Source organism: Girardinichthys multiradiatus, chromosome 2, assembly GCF_021462225.1.
Source record: "Girardinichthys multiradiatus isolate DD_20200921_A chromosome 2, DD_fGirMul_XY1, whole genome shotgun sequence".
NCBI classification, from domain to species: domain Eukaryota; kingdom Metazoa; phylum Chordata; class Actinopteri; order Cyprinodontiformes; family Goodeidae; genus Girardinichthys; species Girardinichthys multiradiatus.
The window spans coordinates 13,426,984-13,443,327 of NC_061795.1; the positions used below are offsets into that span (position 1 = coordinate 13,426,984).

The following is a 16,344-nucleotide window of genomic DNA, read 5'->3' on the forward strand; positions in this document are numbered from 1 at the left end:
AAATAGGCCATCCTGTTTAGTATCACTGAGAGTCAGGTCAGCACTTTCAGGACTAGGCTACCTCTGGATACTGTCATTTTCAGTATAGATTTGACCCACATACAGAGAACACTCAGAAGGAAACGTTTTACGGTTTTTATTGTCAATAAAGTAGTCTAGGACGGGAACCGGGAATACCAACTGTAAGGGAAGGAAGCAGAATGGATTGGTGAACAAACGAATGATATGAAGCAACTGATTACTTAGATCTGAGAAATGGCTTACTAAATTGTTGTAGCTAGAACCGCCAGGGGTAGTGAGTTTCAGAGTTAACTTGCGAAGGAGGATTGTCCAGTTGTCTTCTCTGTTGTGAGCTTGGTGCCAACAAAAAGGAGCTCAGGTGCCGCTGTTCAAGAAGGAGGAAGAAGCAGGGTGTGCTGATGCCTAGGTTCTGGAGTTGAACCTAGGAAAAGGGGAGCCGCCAGCTTGGTCCGTGTCCGAAAGGTTCAGACGGAAGTGAGAGAAATCCAAAAGAATGTAGTTCCTTAACTCAGTAGTTAATAATCCAGATGCTCAGAGATACTCTGGAACGGAGTCGAAACTCAGCAAGGTAAACAAAGCCTTAGGTAGAAACCTGCATGGGAACAAATTGTAAGATTACTTGAGTTCAAAAAACGAAGCACAAAATTTGTGGTGGCTGAGCTTGTTACCACTAAGGCAAGCACTCTGGCATCGAAGTGCTGGCAGCCTCCCGCTTAAGTATTCCTCCAAGCAATCAGCAGATAGGAGACAACTGTCATCCAGCGCACCTGAGAACTCCAGCACCAAATGGAACACTGAATGGTTAGATAAACATGTACACAATACACACAAAACACACACACACAAAGATTCAGACTCTGACAGATACATAGTTTAAAACGTTTGTGCGGAAATTTTAATTTGGTTTGATTTTTGTTTCATGTTTAATGTTGTAAAACAAATAAATTTAAATTTGGCCCATGTTTTTATATTGGTACTCGGAAATAATTTTGATACCATCATACACTTTGCTTGTAGGATGCGATCCATGTTAAAGAAAAGGACATTCATTAAAAATAAAGACAATGCAATAACTTCAGTCACAAAACCTGCCTTGCATTATTTTCCAAAGTGGTTTAGCATCAGGAATATGTAATATTTAGGAGCATAATTGAAGTGATGTGTAACAATGCCATGTACTTTATCTACATGTTTTTCTATGACATGCTGTAATTTCAAAAACAAAAACGCTACATTCCAGTTAGTAGATTTTCTTTATTGGCCAATATTTAATCTTTGAAGGCATCCCATACCAAATAGCAATTTTCATATTTTTTATTTATAGTAAATTCTTTTAAAATAAATTTGTCCAGGGATTCCTTTCCACCAGAATGCACCAGAGGACAAAAACAAACCCTCAGGAAATTTGTCATAAGAGCCACTCTGGATGATCCAAAGAGCCACTTATGGCTCCAGAGCCGCAGGCTGCAGATCCCTGGTCTAGTGCTTTGTGAGTCTCTATAACATAGGAATGCACAAATTGTATACATCCTATATGTAAACAATAAGTACACAAATGAAGTATTCCTTGTGGAAACAAAGTTTCTACAACTGTTCTTCCTAGGGCCCTAAGAAAACTTGTTAATGAAAGGCAGGATGATTGGGATCTATACTTTGATGCTACCTTGTTTTCACTGAGCTCCAAAGTGCACATAACAACCAAAGTCTCTCCCTTCCTCCTAATGTATGGAAGAGAGGCAAGGTTCCCGTCTGAAGTTCCAGTTGAAATGCTGGTAGGATTACATTTGTAATCAGTTTGGAATTATGTTTCATTGACTTTACTGTGTACTAATATATCCCAAGCTTTTAAACTTTTGTGTTGTTTTTTTGTCAACAAGTTTCATCATTGAGTATCTTTGACAGGAATGTTAAATTTTGCTGTGTCAATTGGAAGAAGCAGTGCAAAACAATTCTTCTTTTTTTCAAGGTAGCTGTCTCCAATTATATTACCCACAGAGTACAGCCAGCTCATAGTCTGCAATAGAAGTGGAGAGTTGTGGCTCAGGTAGAAAGGCAGAAGAGAGGGAGTCTGTTATGCCTCTCAAGTCTCCCTTGTCCGCCCCCAAGGAGTCACCCCAGCCCCCTCCTTCAGAGACCCCCCACCCACGAAGTCTCTGTTGTCTCCAGTAACCCTCATAACAACCCAGAGTACTCTTCAGCAGCAAGGTGAAATAGTAACTCAACAATAAGTTGTTCTGTCCTGTTGGTCAAGGGTCCTGACCGGTTTGTCGGTTAAATGCATGTCTGTCCTCTGTCATGTCTGTATGTGTTCCTCATAAATATTATGAAATGGTTTGTTTTTACTTTTCAAAACATTTAAAAGAAGCACTGTTGCCTTGCAGCAAGAAGGTCCCGGGTTCGATTCCCGGCCGGGGGTCTTTCTGCATGGAGTTTGCATGTTCTCCCCGTGCATGTTGGGGTTCTCACCAGGTACTCCGGCTTCCTCCCACAGTCCAAAGACATGCCTGTTAGGTTAATTGGTCACTCTAAATTGCCCTTAGGTGTATGAATGAGTGTGTGCGTGGTTGTTTGTGTGTTGCCCTGCGATGGACTGGCGACCTGTCCAGGGTGTACCATGCCTCTCGCCCATAGACTGCTGGAGATAGGCACCAGCTCCCCCGCGACCCACTATGGAATAAGCGGTAGAAAATGACTGACTGACTGACATTTAAAAGATTAATAAATTTTTTTTTTACTTGTTGCGGTGCTCAAACTCTGCTCTTTAAAGGCCTCAGGGCAAACTGAAGCTGTCAGATGAAGTCAGAGTACTGTCAAAATAAGGTGAGATCTTTCCAAGTAATCCATGCAACATTCATTAACTGCTCACAGTTAAATCCATACAAATTACAATAAATACCCTTTTGTGTAATCCATGCAATTATTATTAAAATACACAGTTGAAGCAGTAGAGTGAAAACAAGCATGTTCTCATATTCTGGGACTGAAAGATTGGAGAGGCCTGTGTGGAGCCACATATTATCCGTCTTATCTTTTGCAGAAATATAAACAAGTGTATCCAAAGAAATTATGTATGATGATTTTCCATTCTTTTACAAGTATTAAATGAAATTAGTAATATTTGATTATCAAGTTAAAAGATGTATGATTGAAATATGGTTAAGAAATGATAATTAAAGCTAAAACATTAAGGTTTAAAATTCTCAATCAGCTATATATGAAAGAGATATAATGTTGATCATTTGTGATGTATGAATAAAAAGAATGAAATGATGGTTTTGTAACTGTGTTTTAAAGTAAATGCAGAAAACTGAGAATGGAATGTGTAAGGCTGTGTAAAGTTTAAAACTGAGCAGATTACGGTGAGAACCATAGGATGACTAAGAGTGACGAGAGCCAGCTGCATGCTGACAGCGAATCTTTTGAAGACCAGCGCAAGGAAGGGAGGATGAGTCTACAGCCAGCTGTGTGGCTATTACCGGCATCTCCAAGGCTGAAAAACAGCACCAGAAAGTCACAATGACCATGACTAAGTATTGAGCAATAACGTACTGGGTAAAAGTATGGTGCGCAATAACTGAGAAGACTAACAAATGGCTGACCAGTGAGAACATCTGCACTATAAAAGCAATGCTAAAAAAGGGAACTGCGGTTGTTTCCTTGCAGAAGACCAGCGAGCAAGATCGGACGGAGAAAAGATGCTCAGATGAAAAAGCACCAGAGACACATCCCAGCTGATTGACTGCAGTGACAGAGGATCAACCCGTGTGGCCTGGAAGGACTGTGCCTCAAGATTAAGAATCTGATTTCATGTAAAGCCTTTTTATCCAGACAACAGAAGTGAACTTGATCGGTGAACAGCTGATTGTCCTAAGTTTCAGGCTTCTGGAAGTCCTAAATCAACCTTTTGGGATTATGATTATTGAATCGGAATAGCGAGGTGGATCAGGCAGTTGATTTAATAAAGATTCACGTAGATAAAGAGAAGTCGTTTGTGTTAATTTTGTGCAAGAGTGATTTGTCAGTCAAAGAAGGTTAAAGTTACCCACGTTTTGGCAGAAACGGTTGGTTAAACAGTGACATCTCTGGTAATAGTTATCAATTATTACTGAGTATTTAATGGTTGTAATTATCAAAGGTGTTGAGCCACAATTACAACACCAGAAGACATCTCTGGTTTCAATTCATAAATTAGGATTTTTGGTTAAGAAATAAATTTTTTCAAATTATGATTTTTAATTATAATTATTGATAAATATGAATTAATCAATAATCATAATCCCAACATTGGCGTCCCTGGGTGGGCCTTAAAAAGACAGACATCATATCATTGTTGCACAGAATTAAACAATTTTGATATCCGTGGCATTTAACTAGACGTTTTATTGTGAGATTTTGCAGAGAGTGTTTGTGATCTACGGGTATCTTGACTAGAGTTTGCTAAGTTCTGCTGCAGAGGATAAAATAATCTTTCAGAGGTGTTTGTTGTGGATGCAAGGTGAAAGGTGGGATAGCTTGTGGAAAATTTAAAGATAATTTCCAGCCGGCCAGCCCTGCTGCATCAGCTGCAGAAACCAGCGCTGATAAGCAGCAGACCTGCCTCCAGTGTCCGCTGGGTGTAATTACAGTTCTGATCAACTCCCTCCCAGTCAGGTAGAGAGCAACACCTACATCTGGTGGCCATTGAGTAAATTGCAGTCACTAGTGAGAAATGCATTTCCTACTTTGATTTTTAATCACTCAGTTCATTAACACAGGCAGATAATTCCATCACCTATGATCAAAAGGGCATAACTTAAGTTGAAAGTTGAAGTTATTTATCATTCATTACCACTTTTCGATAAGATGTAAGCGTTTTTGCTGGGTTTTATTGTGTGAAGCATGTTTTGATATGACTCATAAACTAACTTAGTTGTCTTACTAGAAGGTAAGTGATCCATATTAGAGAGCACTAACATTTATTTGAAGCTAAGAACTGCATTGAATGTTTTAGTTTCGTTTTCCCATTTTTTAAATTTGATTTTTTATTTGGTTTTGGGTTATTTCAAAATTTTTCTCTTCTTTACTCTTTCCCTTTTTGTGTGTTTTGTTTGCTTGACTATTCCCATTTTAAGCAAACCCATACACTTGCAAGATATATATCTGAATCAGACAGCTAGCTGAACAGCTTAGCTTTTTTGTGTTGCTGCTAATTAATTTGGCTATCATTTAGTCACTGAATAGCTTAGCCTGTTTGTGTTGCGGCTAATTAATTTAGCAATCATTGGTCTCTGAGCAACTTGCTGCGTTGCTGCTAATTGCTTTTAGTGGTGGTTCAGAGCTGAACAGCTTGTTGTTGTGCATTTTAGCCAAAGATGGAGGACACAGCCCAGACTGCAGCTGGAGATGCATGTAGGTTAGATCCCATAGGAATGCAGGCACAAGAGGCGATTGGGTCATTGATTCTGTTATCCCCAGAGGAGCATAAAGGTCTCAATGATTATGGCAATGAGCAATGTGAGGTAAGGATTCAGGAGTTGCTTCAAGTCATTAAAAACCCACCAAAGACAGACGGGACGTGTTAAACTGCAGTTCAAGCTGAATGATACTTTGCAGATGGTGGATGCCCTTAGAGGAGAACTAACAGATGTTGGAAATAGGTTGGAGACAATTGAGGGTAGCCAGGCCACTCCCCCATCCCTGGAGGAATGGGGGGGCGAACAGAAACCCACCTCACAGGTTGAAACCTTTGAAGGTGAGCCACACCTACGATGCCCTTAAAGAACCTGCAGGTCAGATCTGGAGGATGTAGAAGCTGCTCTCCAGAGATTACCTTTCAGGGCTCATGGGGTTCCCCATACATCCACCGAGGCAAGAACAGGTGTAAATAGTTAGAATAGGTTCAGTGGCACGGTGCCCCACCCCACATTAATCAGCAGCCATGAACCATACCTGGCTGGGGATCCAGCAGGAGTAAATAGTTCAAGGCTTAGAGGTGAGCAGCCTTCAAACTTGACTCGCCGTACGGTCCTCTACGATTCCTCACCTCCGCCAAGGCGACAGGAGAGCAAGGCGACAGGAGAGCCCTGGGATTTAGGTAGTTCCTACCACCCTGAACCGCTGCCCAGGACCTGACTCCGGGGAGCACAGGGCCCACAGCTGTACCCTGAGCAGCCTCCACTGCCTCATCCGAGGATGAGGTGTGATGCGCTGACACACCCTGAGTGCAGCCGGAGTGAACTCTCAGATAATGACTCAGATGTGCCGGCACCAATCCCTGAGAGTGGAGTGCGCACCCGCCAGCTTGAGTCTCTGGCCAAAGACATAGAGCATTTCGTCCCTAATAATACAGAGTCAAACATTGATGATTATCTTAGGGACGTTGAACACTGTCTTTTAGATTTGTATTTCCCATCAGCACAGGAAAAACTGAAGCTCATCTGGAAGACAACATCCAGGAGCGTCCATGTTTTCATGGAGAGCCTGCCCCCAGCAGTCCGAGGTACTGGTACTGGTACTGAATACCAACCACGGTCAAAGTTGCCGGACCACTTCTGATCGAACAGACGACCTGACCATCATTTGAAGCCTAAAGGTAAACCTGATAGTAAAGGATGGAACCGACAAGCAGAAGGGATTATGGGGAAAGAGATGGAGGATGTCTTACGCAAGATGGTGACAGAAGCCGTGTGTCAGGTCACTACGCCCCCCACAACCCTTGAAACAGGAAGCCGACCCTCCAGTTAAACCAGACCCAAACTTCCCGTCAGCATGACTAGGCGTGGACCCAGTCTCCACAGCCATCAGAGTCTACCTGATCGGATGTGGAGACAAACCTGGGACCTCTCCAGGAGAAACACCACAAACCATCTTTCCAAGCTTCTCAGGTAAACTGAACCAAATTGGACATGCACGTCATCTATATTGTCTGATCATGATAGGAGGACGTTTCCAACTGAGTTTCCATTGTAAAATAGGATCAGAGATCAACCTGATGTGCTCAATCATGTTTGAGGAGGTAGAGCCAAGCTCTCCTTCAGTGAACCATTTCAGGCTGACGCTTGTGATGTGAGCATCACGAGCCGCACCCAAAACCGATCATGCATCACTAGTTGGGTGGAGCTGGACATCACACTCGAAGACATGACTCTGGTGCACCCCATCTATATGTGAACATTAAACAAAGAGCTTTTCCTTGGTGGTCAGGGCCTGCTGGACAGGCTGGCCCCACTCATTCTCTGCCACCAGGACCCACTCTGGATCCAGGTGGAGTTGCCAAACCCACTGGGTGCAAGCAGCAAATGATCCATTGTGACCAACCAGGTCACTAGCTTAGAGGAGCCCAAAGAGCCTCTCAGGCCCTCATCAGAGCCAGTCATGGGCACCTCTGGGACACAGCTGCACCCAGCAACCCAGAAAGCTCCTCCCAGATGCAGTCATGCATCATTTATTTGCTCTTTAAAGAACCCAGGTGTGAAAACTTAGAACCCCAAAGTGTTGTAAGGTGTACACCTGGAATTCAGGTTCATACCAGAAATACTTCTAGCATTCTGGCTGGAAAATTAATCAACCAGTAGAGAGCTGTATGACCCCTTGTGCCAACTAAGGCACAACACAGCCACACACTCCTTTTAGCAGACGGGCTCCGCCCTCTCCTCAAGACAGTCAGTGTGCACCTCCAGTGTGCAGATTGGCATCAAACAGCTCTCCCATGCTTTGGACATTGTTCCAACAGACCAAAGGGGGGTCACATTATCCTACGCCCAACACTCTCCTGTAGGGGGCCATAGGAGCTACAAAACCACACTCCACACCCTCCAACAGATGGCGTACTGGCCTCCAACGTCTCACGACACTCAGGTCTACATCCAAGGATGTTTAACCTGCTGCCAGTTTTATCCATCCCAGCCGATCAGTCAACCTCCTCTTCAGCGAAGGCGGGTTACATTACCTTGGTTCCACCTTCAGACCAACCGGGTCGAACCAGCTCCAAAATTAACGGGAGGTAACAAATTCCTCCTAACTGTGACATGTAGCTTCAGTAAGTGGGTTGGATGCGTGTCAGTACCAAATGACACTGTCATCCCAGCTGCTGCTCTTTTACTGAACCAGATGAAGTTCTACATCAAACTCTCCTCCCCAAGAACAGAGCTTGACTCCATGTACGGGAAAGGAGAGACCAGTGCATAGGACTTGTTTAATTAAGTGCATGTTTCATAAACTCACACTAACATGCACTGACCACTAACAAATTTCTTCAACAGAAACAGTTAAAAATATAACTACCTACTAGAGCACAGTGTTAAACTGTAAATTGGCACAATAATTTTCCATTAACACTGTGCATGCACTGCAGACCCTCACAGAAGTGGTTAAGAATGATTTAATGGACACACACATTCATGCAAAATCTTATTAAAGGAGGTTGGTTCATCTGTAGACAGTCCCACCAAAGCACAGATACCTACTGGCCTAGTTTTGCTGAACTTAGTTGAGAAAATCCTAAGTCCACCACAGCAGACACCTTGCAACCTCCACGAACACACCTGGCTTATAGCCTTGGTACTGCAATTCAATTATTCTTTTTCTCCCTCTTTTCACATCTAGATAGTTTAGAGACAGGAGTTATATTAAACCCCATCATCATTTGGAAGAGCTAATGGTTTAAGCCTAAACCTGTTTAAATGTTGTTTTTTTGTAAAGATAACTCTGCATACAGGCAAGTTAATCGTTTACAGGCCAGGATTGATTCCCTCACATTCATTCCCCCACGGTTCATAGCACCACCTTTGCCAATGACACAGCCAGGTTCCAGTGCCTAATGGAAGTTGGATGAATAAGCTATGAACCATGATTTTTTAAATTTTTTATTATACAGGTCCTTCTCAAAATATTAGCATATTGTGATAAAGTTCATTATTTTCCATAATGTAATGATGAAAATTTAACATTCATATATTTTAGATTCATCGCACACTAACTGAAATATTTCAGGTCTTTTATTGTCTTAATACGGATGATTGTGGCATACAGTTCATGAAAACCCAAAATTCCCATCTCACAAAACTAGCATATTTCATCCGACCAATAAAAGAAACTGTTTTTAATACAAAAAACGTCAACCTTCAAATAATCACGCACAGTTATGCACTCAATACTTGGTCGGGAATCCTTTTGCAGAAATGACTGCTTCAATGCGGCGTGGCATGGAGGCAATCAGCCTGTGGCACTGCTGAGGTCTTATGGAGGCCCAGGATGCTTCGATAGCGGCCTTTAGCTCATCCAGAGTGTTGGGTCTTGAGTCTCTCAATGTTCTCTTCACAATATCCCACAGATTCTCTATGGGGTTCAGGTCAGGAGAGTTGGCAGGCCAATTGAGCACAGTGATACCATGGTCAGTAAACCATTTACCAGTGGTTTTGGCACTGTGAGCAGGTGCCAAGTCGTGCTGAAAAATGAAATCTTCATCTCCATAAAGCTTTTCAGCAGATGGAAGCATGAAGTGCTCCAAAATCTCCTGATAGCTAGCTGCATTGACCCTGCCCTTAATAAAACACAGTGGACCAACACCAGCAGCTGACACGGCACCCCAGACCATCACTGACTGTGGGTACTTGACACTGGACTTCTGGCATTTTGGCATTTCCTTCTCCCCAGTCTTACTCCAGACTCTGGCACCTTGATTTCCGAATGACATGCAGAATTTGCTTTCATCTGAAAAAAGTACTTTGGACCACTGAGCAACAGTCCAGTGCTGCTTCTCTGTAGCCCAGGTCAGGCGCTTCTGCCGCTGTTTCTGGTTCAAAAGTGGCTTGACCTGGGGAATGCGGCACCTGTAGCCCATTTCCTACACACGCCTGTGCACGGTGGCTCTGGATGTTTCTAGTCCAGACTCAGTCCACTGCTTCCGCAGGTCCCCCAAGGTCTGGAATCGGCCCTTCTCCACAATCTTCCTCAGGGTCCGGTCACCTCTTCTCGTTGTGCAGCGTTTTCTGCCACACTTTTTCCTTCCCATAGACTTCCCACTGAGGTGCCTTGATACAGCACTCTGGGAACAGCCTATTCGTTCAGAAATTTCTTTCTGTGTCTTACTCTCTTGCTTGAGGGTGTCAATAGTGGCCTTCTGGACAGCAGTCAGGTCGGCAGTCTTACTCATGATTGGGGTTTTGAGTGATGAACCAGGCTGGGAGTTTTAAAGGCCTCAGGAATCTTTTGCAGGTGTTTAGAGTTAACTCGTTGATTCAGATGATTAGGTTCATAGCTCGTTTAGAGACCCTTTTAATGATATGCTAATTTTGTGAGATAGGAATTTTGGGTTTTCATGAGCTGTATGCCAAAATCATCCGTATTAAGACAATAAAAGACCTGAAATATTTCAGTTAGTGTGCAATGAATCTAAAATATATGAATGTGAAATTTTCATCATTACATTATAGAAAATAATGAACTTTATCACAATATGCTAATATTTTTTGAAGGACCTGTACATATATATGTACGGTATCTTTTGTTGCTGTTTCATTTTTTTCTCAGGGTTACCAAAAGCTAATGACCACAAGAATGTAATGATGATATGAATGTATTGTCCTGTGTTTTCTCATTGAACATCACAGAAAGGTATGAGTTAGTCAGAGTTTAGCCCTTCCCAGGCTAACCTCTATACTGCCCAATCATAGGCTTTTGAGGAACACAGAGACAGTTTTGTTTTGTTCTGCTTCGCCACGGATCACTGATTGTTCAGCAAAGGACAGAATGGTCCCAGTGGCTTCAAAGACTCTGATTCATCTCACCCTTTGAACTAAGGGGGGGATGTTGGACCACATGTTGTGCTGAATATTGGACCATTTGCACATTGCTGGATGCTTCCAGGCCTTTTGGCATCATCAGCCATTTTGTATCCCAGGATAGTCCGCTACTACAAATTCCAGCGGTCACTGCGGCTGATATGACGGGCGTCCCAAGTCTGACGTCACAGGAGATTATAAAGGAAGGTGACCCCCTTTAAAGAGTTGCCTTTAGCTGGGGACCTCGACACGGTATTACGAATCAGAAACAGGCAGACCCAAGATTCAGCCAGACACAGTACTGAAAGTTTAAAAGGTTTATTCAGCCACAGGAAAACGTCACTCAGGTAAAACTCCACACAGCTTCTGGGAATCACTGGGGCAGAAAGAGGGATTAGTGACTTGTAGTTTCTCCAGATATTGCAGGGATCAGAAAAGTCACTAACCTGCTTTTGTCTTGAGTAGAACTTGAAACCCAGAGGGGAAACCTCGGTGGGTGGCAGGCAGTAATCTCCACAGCACAGGTAAGATGTGACTTCAGGCTGAATAATCCAAGGGCAAGGCTGGCTCAATAATCCGAGGACAGAAACAGGGTCAATGATCGGAACAAGAGACGTCAGGCAAGGGGCAGGCAGAGGCATTAACCAGATGCAAGAAACAGGGTCGACAACCAAAATCCAAACAGTCCGACAGGGAACAGGCGGAGAGGCAAAAATCCAAAAGGCAAGGCAAGGTCAAGAAACAATGATCAGACAGGAAGGAACACTGGATATCTACTCACACGATGGCTTTCAAAACTCTGGCACTGTCTGCTTGTCAGAGTCAGTATATATCAGGGAAGACACAGGTGCTTGGCATGCCACAGATTGCACTGCACTGCAGCAGTCACCAGGTGCATCTCATCTGCTGATTGCAGCCAGGAGACAGGGTAGAGCAGGCGTGCCAGAATCATAACACACAGTTACCACGCAACTGAAGCATCCCTCTGGAGAAGAAGAGGTCCCACGTGGATTCTTCATTTATTCTCCTTCGTTGGCCAACGAAAAATTCATGAAAGAGGTTTCTGGAATAAGAAGGCCAGAAATTTCACTTTGCCGATCGAAGACTTGAGTTTAACACGTAACAGAAGAAAAAAACCCTCACAGTGGTTTCAAGGAGACGGATCGCCACCTGGTTTTGTTCTAGTCGACTGCTGACGGTCAGATCATATTTTTCCCTTTACCAAGGAGGCCAAAGGATGGAGATTGACCACGTTCTTGGAGTTTAACTGCAGATGTGCAAAAACTCTTCACCCCCATTTCCTCTCTCAATCGCTGCCCCAAAAGGAAGACTTCAACAAGTAAAATCCACGCTTTTATTTTCATTTCTTCATTAGGAATAGCTTGGGCAGGGTAGAGGAAGTTTTAGTGCGATGTAGAAGTGCCACTTAGAGTCGAATGTGTTCTGAATTGTATGTGCATGCCATTGTTCTTTTGAAACGTGATTAATGTTGTTTTCTGAGGCCGCCGAGTCTTGCAAGATTGTGCTTTCACCGTGTGAACACCTGAGAGCAGGTGCGCTGTGAAACTGGACTGCTATAATAACCTTATGGTGAAAATCAACCATTTTCTTTGTCTTCAACTTCATGTTTTATGAGTTGCTGCCAAAAGCTTTATAACCCTTTGTGTTCTCGAACATCCCCAGCGGCGGGGGATGTTTTATGACTGCCTGTATCTCACTAGCTACACTTTCTGGCGGGCTGCGCTTTCAAAGCTTCGTTCAACCATATTCCCTTTGTATTTTGCCATAACTGCCATAACAGCTGGTTTGATCTCACACACACTCACTGCTGTTTTTATTTTGTGTAGTTAGATATTTTACCCTTCTGTGTGGAACTTCACATGTTTGATTAGGTGAAGATTATTGAATCGGAATAGCGAGGTGGATCAGGATAAAGAGAAGTCGTTTGTGTTTATTTTGTGCAAGAGTGATTTGTCAGTCAAAATAAGATTAAAGTTCCACACGTTTTGGCAGAAACGGTTGATTAAACAGTGACATCTCTGGTAATAGTTATCAATTATTACTGAGTATTTAACGGTTGTAATTATCAAAGGCGTCGAGCCACAATTACAACACCAGAAGACATCTCTGGTTTCGATTCATAAATGAGGATTTTTGGTTAAGAAATACATTTTTTCAAATTATGATTTTTAATTATAATTATTGATAAATATTAATTAATCAATAATCATAATCCCAACAAACCTCATTTATGTCTCCGGGGTTTCTTTCAACTCTTCAGCCTCTGGAAGTTACTGTTCTCTGAGACATATGACAACAAAGTTCCTGTTTAACCATCGAAGCCTGGAGCATCAGTGCCTGCCACTTAAAGGAAAACAAATGAAGATTAAGTCGTATTTCCTTCAAGAAATCACTTGATCACTTGTTACCAGAAGAAACATCTCCATCTGGTGCATGGATGAGCCTCTGTCTTCAAAGCCTCTCCAAACTCACTAGTTTCAGCATCAAGGAAAGAGAGATTGAGATTCATTTCTAATATTGAAATTATGTGTTGCCGAATTTAAGCTGTTACTGACCCCTGCTAAAGCGTTACTAATTAAAGAAAGCATATGAAATTCTGGTTAAATCATGGACATTCAATTATTTGAGTCATCGTATTTTTTTTTTCATTGCTGGTAAAAAGTCTATTTTAGGAGGTTTTTATAGGTTGCCTTAGCCAAGTTTGTTAAAACAGAGCCCTTGGGGCTCGTGCCGAGCCTCTAAAATTAAACCAGCCCATACACCAAGAGCCAGTTGTAATATTAGGCAATGAGCAGCCGTGAACAGCTAAAAACTCATCTTTTTAGGCTGGCGTTTGGTTAGTTTATTTTTGATTTTATCTTATCTTCTACTTTACATTTATAAATATATTATTCCAATTGTACTTTGTATTAGTGTTGTGAAGCACTTTGTGATCTGTGTCTTGAGAGGTGCTATATAAATAAAATTTTGCTTACTTACTAACTTACTTACTTACAAAAGTGACTGCTGAAGTGTGAATGACTGCTGGGGGCTACTCAGTCGTCCAGACCTCCAGTTGAAGAAGGGCGAGACTTTTGTATGAAGGCTGTCAGAGGCTAGGCGAGTCATTTCCCGACACCAGCCAAAACAGAACTTTTAGTAAACCTGCTTAGTAAGATCTTTCAGGTTTAGGGAAGTCCGGACCCGTTGGATGGAGAGCTGGATTGAGCAATCCCCTTAGACATAGGGAAATAGGAGGGAGGGGTTAGCTCATCGGACAACGAAAGTACTTACTTTTGAAAGTATATATTTTTCCAAAGCTTTCAATCTAGAAAGTTTAAAGATCTTTGTCTTAAACAGATCATAGATGGATATCTTCATCTCATTCTGGAAAAATACACGGTATACACATTTTCATCATAAATTTTATATCCATCATTTGTAGTTTTTATTAGAATAAAGTGTTTCAGAATGATATTTTGTTCCAGATACCTGTACACAGATTGGAAGCCTTGATTGAATTGTATGTCTTTCATACTGGGCAGTACAGGGCTGTTCGAAAAGTAATTAATTGCTATTGTAAACAACAAGGAATATAAATACGAATTTTGGATTGAGATGCTTTCTTTTCTTTCTGCTCTCAGTGGACGAGGACGCTTTTTCTCTGTCTCCCGCACCCCCTCCCATGTCTGCCCTGCTTCAGCTCTGTGTCTTGTCTTTGGAGCCTCTTCTTGCATATCTTCCAAATTCTTAGTTATGGATTTGGTCAGCTGGTCTCTCAATGCAATTGATCAAATTTTCTCGAGGAGAAGACAGGGTGAAGGAGAGCCCAATTTGTCCGGACTGGATGTTTTTCTCTGGATACACAATGGACTCCTGGCAGAATTGGAGGATTGTGTGTTTGTCGATAATGTCAGTCGACGATGTGGAAGATATGTATATAATTGGATGTGTGATATCAGGATTTCTGCTTTTTGGAGTCAGGGGTTACCTGGCATATCGAGAAATTCGGAGAATGTCAGCAGCTGTTCTGGCAATTGTGAGGCTGCCTGGCATGTATGATGGGATCTTCAGGGTGATCAGCACTCAGACTGAGAAGTTACGTGAGCTGAATCGCAGACTGGATGTGATCCTTACACAGGATCACAGGCAGGTTGCGGTTCCTGGACTCAGCGGTGAAATGGGATAAATCTTGGAGAAAGTTGTTCACTCGGATTTGGCGAAAGACCAGGAATTTGGCTGTTTGGATTCGCCTTTGAGAAGCACCAGCGAGACTCTCAAGGCTGACGGCAAATTAAGAGTCAGCCTAACCCAAATAATTATTGTTTTTCTGAATCGGGCTCCCCTGCACGGCCTTGATGGCTGGCTATCTTCAACCTCTCCTGGAAGTTATGTAAACATGACGCTCTGCTCCCTCTGCCCCCTCCCTTCCCTGAGGACATCTGTGGACCTGCTCAGAACTTTGTGGCCAGTTGATGAACATTCCAACATACCATCAAGGACAATGGCCTCTGTGACAGTGCTTCATGGACTTACTTGCACCCCTCACACCACCTTCACTGTTTCTGGCATGATGTTGTTTTGTAAACTTGCTGCTTCTTTGTGCTGAGGTTTTTTGCAATCTCAAACTGTATCCTGCTAAGGATAAAGTGTAAAATATGATTTTTTCCCTCTACTTACCTAAATGTGGCCTCTTTACTCATCTAGCAAGGGCAGCACCTGTGAGTGGGCAGCAAAGCCTCGGTGACCCGTCCCCCCCTTGTCTTGTGTCATGACGTATGTTTGGATGGGTTTTACTGGAATTCTAATTTCCCCTCAGGGATCAATAAAGTATCTTTGAATTGAATTGAATTAAAAGATGACGTTACCCAAGGCCTCCATTTGGATTTGCCCAGTAAATGTTGGAGGGCACTGGATTCTAGTGGTAAGTCTGTTTTTAAGGAAATCTACAATATAGACACATGAACCCTACCAATTTTATATAGGATTTAAAACTTCGAACAGATTGTCAGGTTGGATGAAAAGGAGCTCATTGTGCCCCCTGGGCCATGAGAAAGGCTATGAAAGAAAAATTCTTCATAATTGGAGGTGATGTGAATCATGTCTTAATGGAACAAGTACCGTTTATTGTTCTACCTTTATTGTTAAACCAAGTATTTGTGCAACTGCACAGACATTTTTGGAAATCTAGAAATGCAAGTCAGGGCCATTGGATTGTTAAGACTGCAGCAGGATGCCAGCAGTTGTGGGGTCTTAAGTTTGAAGGTGCAAAGAACACAGATAAAGTTTTGTGAAATCAATGTTCCTTAAGAATTACAATGAATGCTTTTCAGAGTTTGCTGAATACTATATATTGAAAGGGCAAGTCTGCAGGGGGTCATTACTGGTACTCCCGAAATGCGCCAGGCCAGGCTGTACATAGCAACAATTTTTCTAGGATGCCAAGGTGATAAAAACAAACTGGATGCAAAACCATTTTTGGAGTACTATTGTCTGGTAATGAATAGCTGGCGTGTGAAGTTTTGAGAGTACGCTAGATAAGCAAGACTCAAATGGTTCTTAA

At 42.5% G+C, this 16,344-nt stretch overlaps 1 protein-coding gene and 1 long non-coding RNA gene across 4 annotated transcripts in view; both read right to left on the bottom strand.

Annotated features, from left to right (window-relative positions):
* slc7a10b (solute carrier family 7 member 10b) overlaps window positions 1-16,344 on the bottom strand; it is a 121,570-nt gene that overhangs the window by 69,672 nt on the left and 35,554 nt on the right. The window lies entirely within an intron of this gene.
* On the bottom strand, window positions 131-745 carry LOC124879957. Its single transcript, XR_007041184.1, has 3 exons — window positions 690-745; window positions 265-613; window positions 131-180 (listed from the first exon to the last, which is right to left on the bottom strand). It is a non-coding gene; the product is annotated as an uncharacterized LOC124879957 (long non-coding RNA).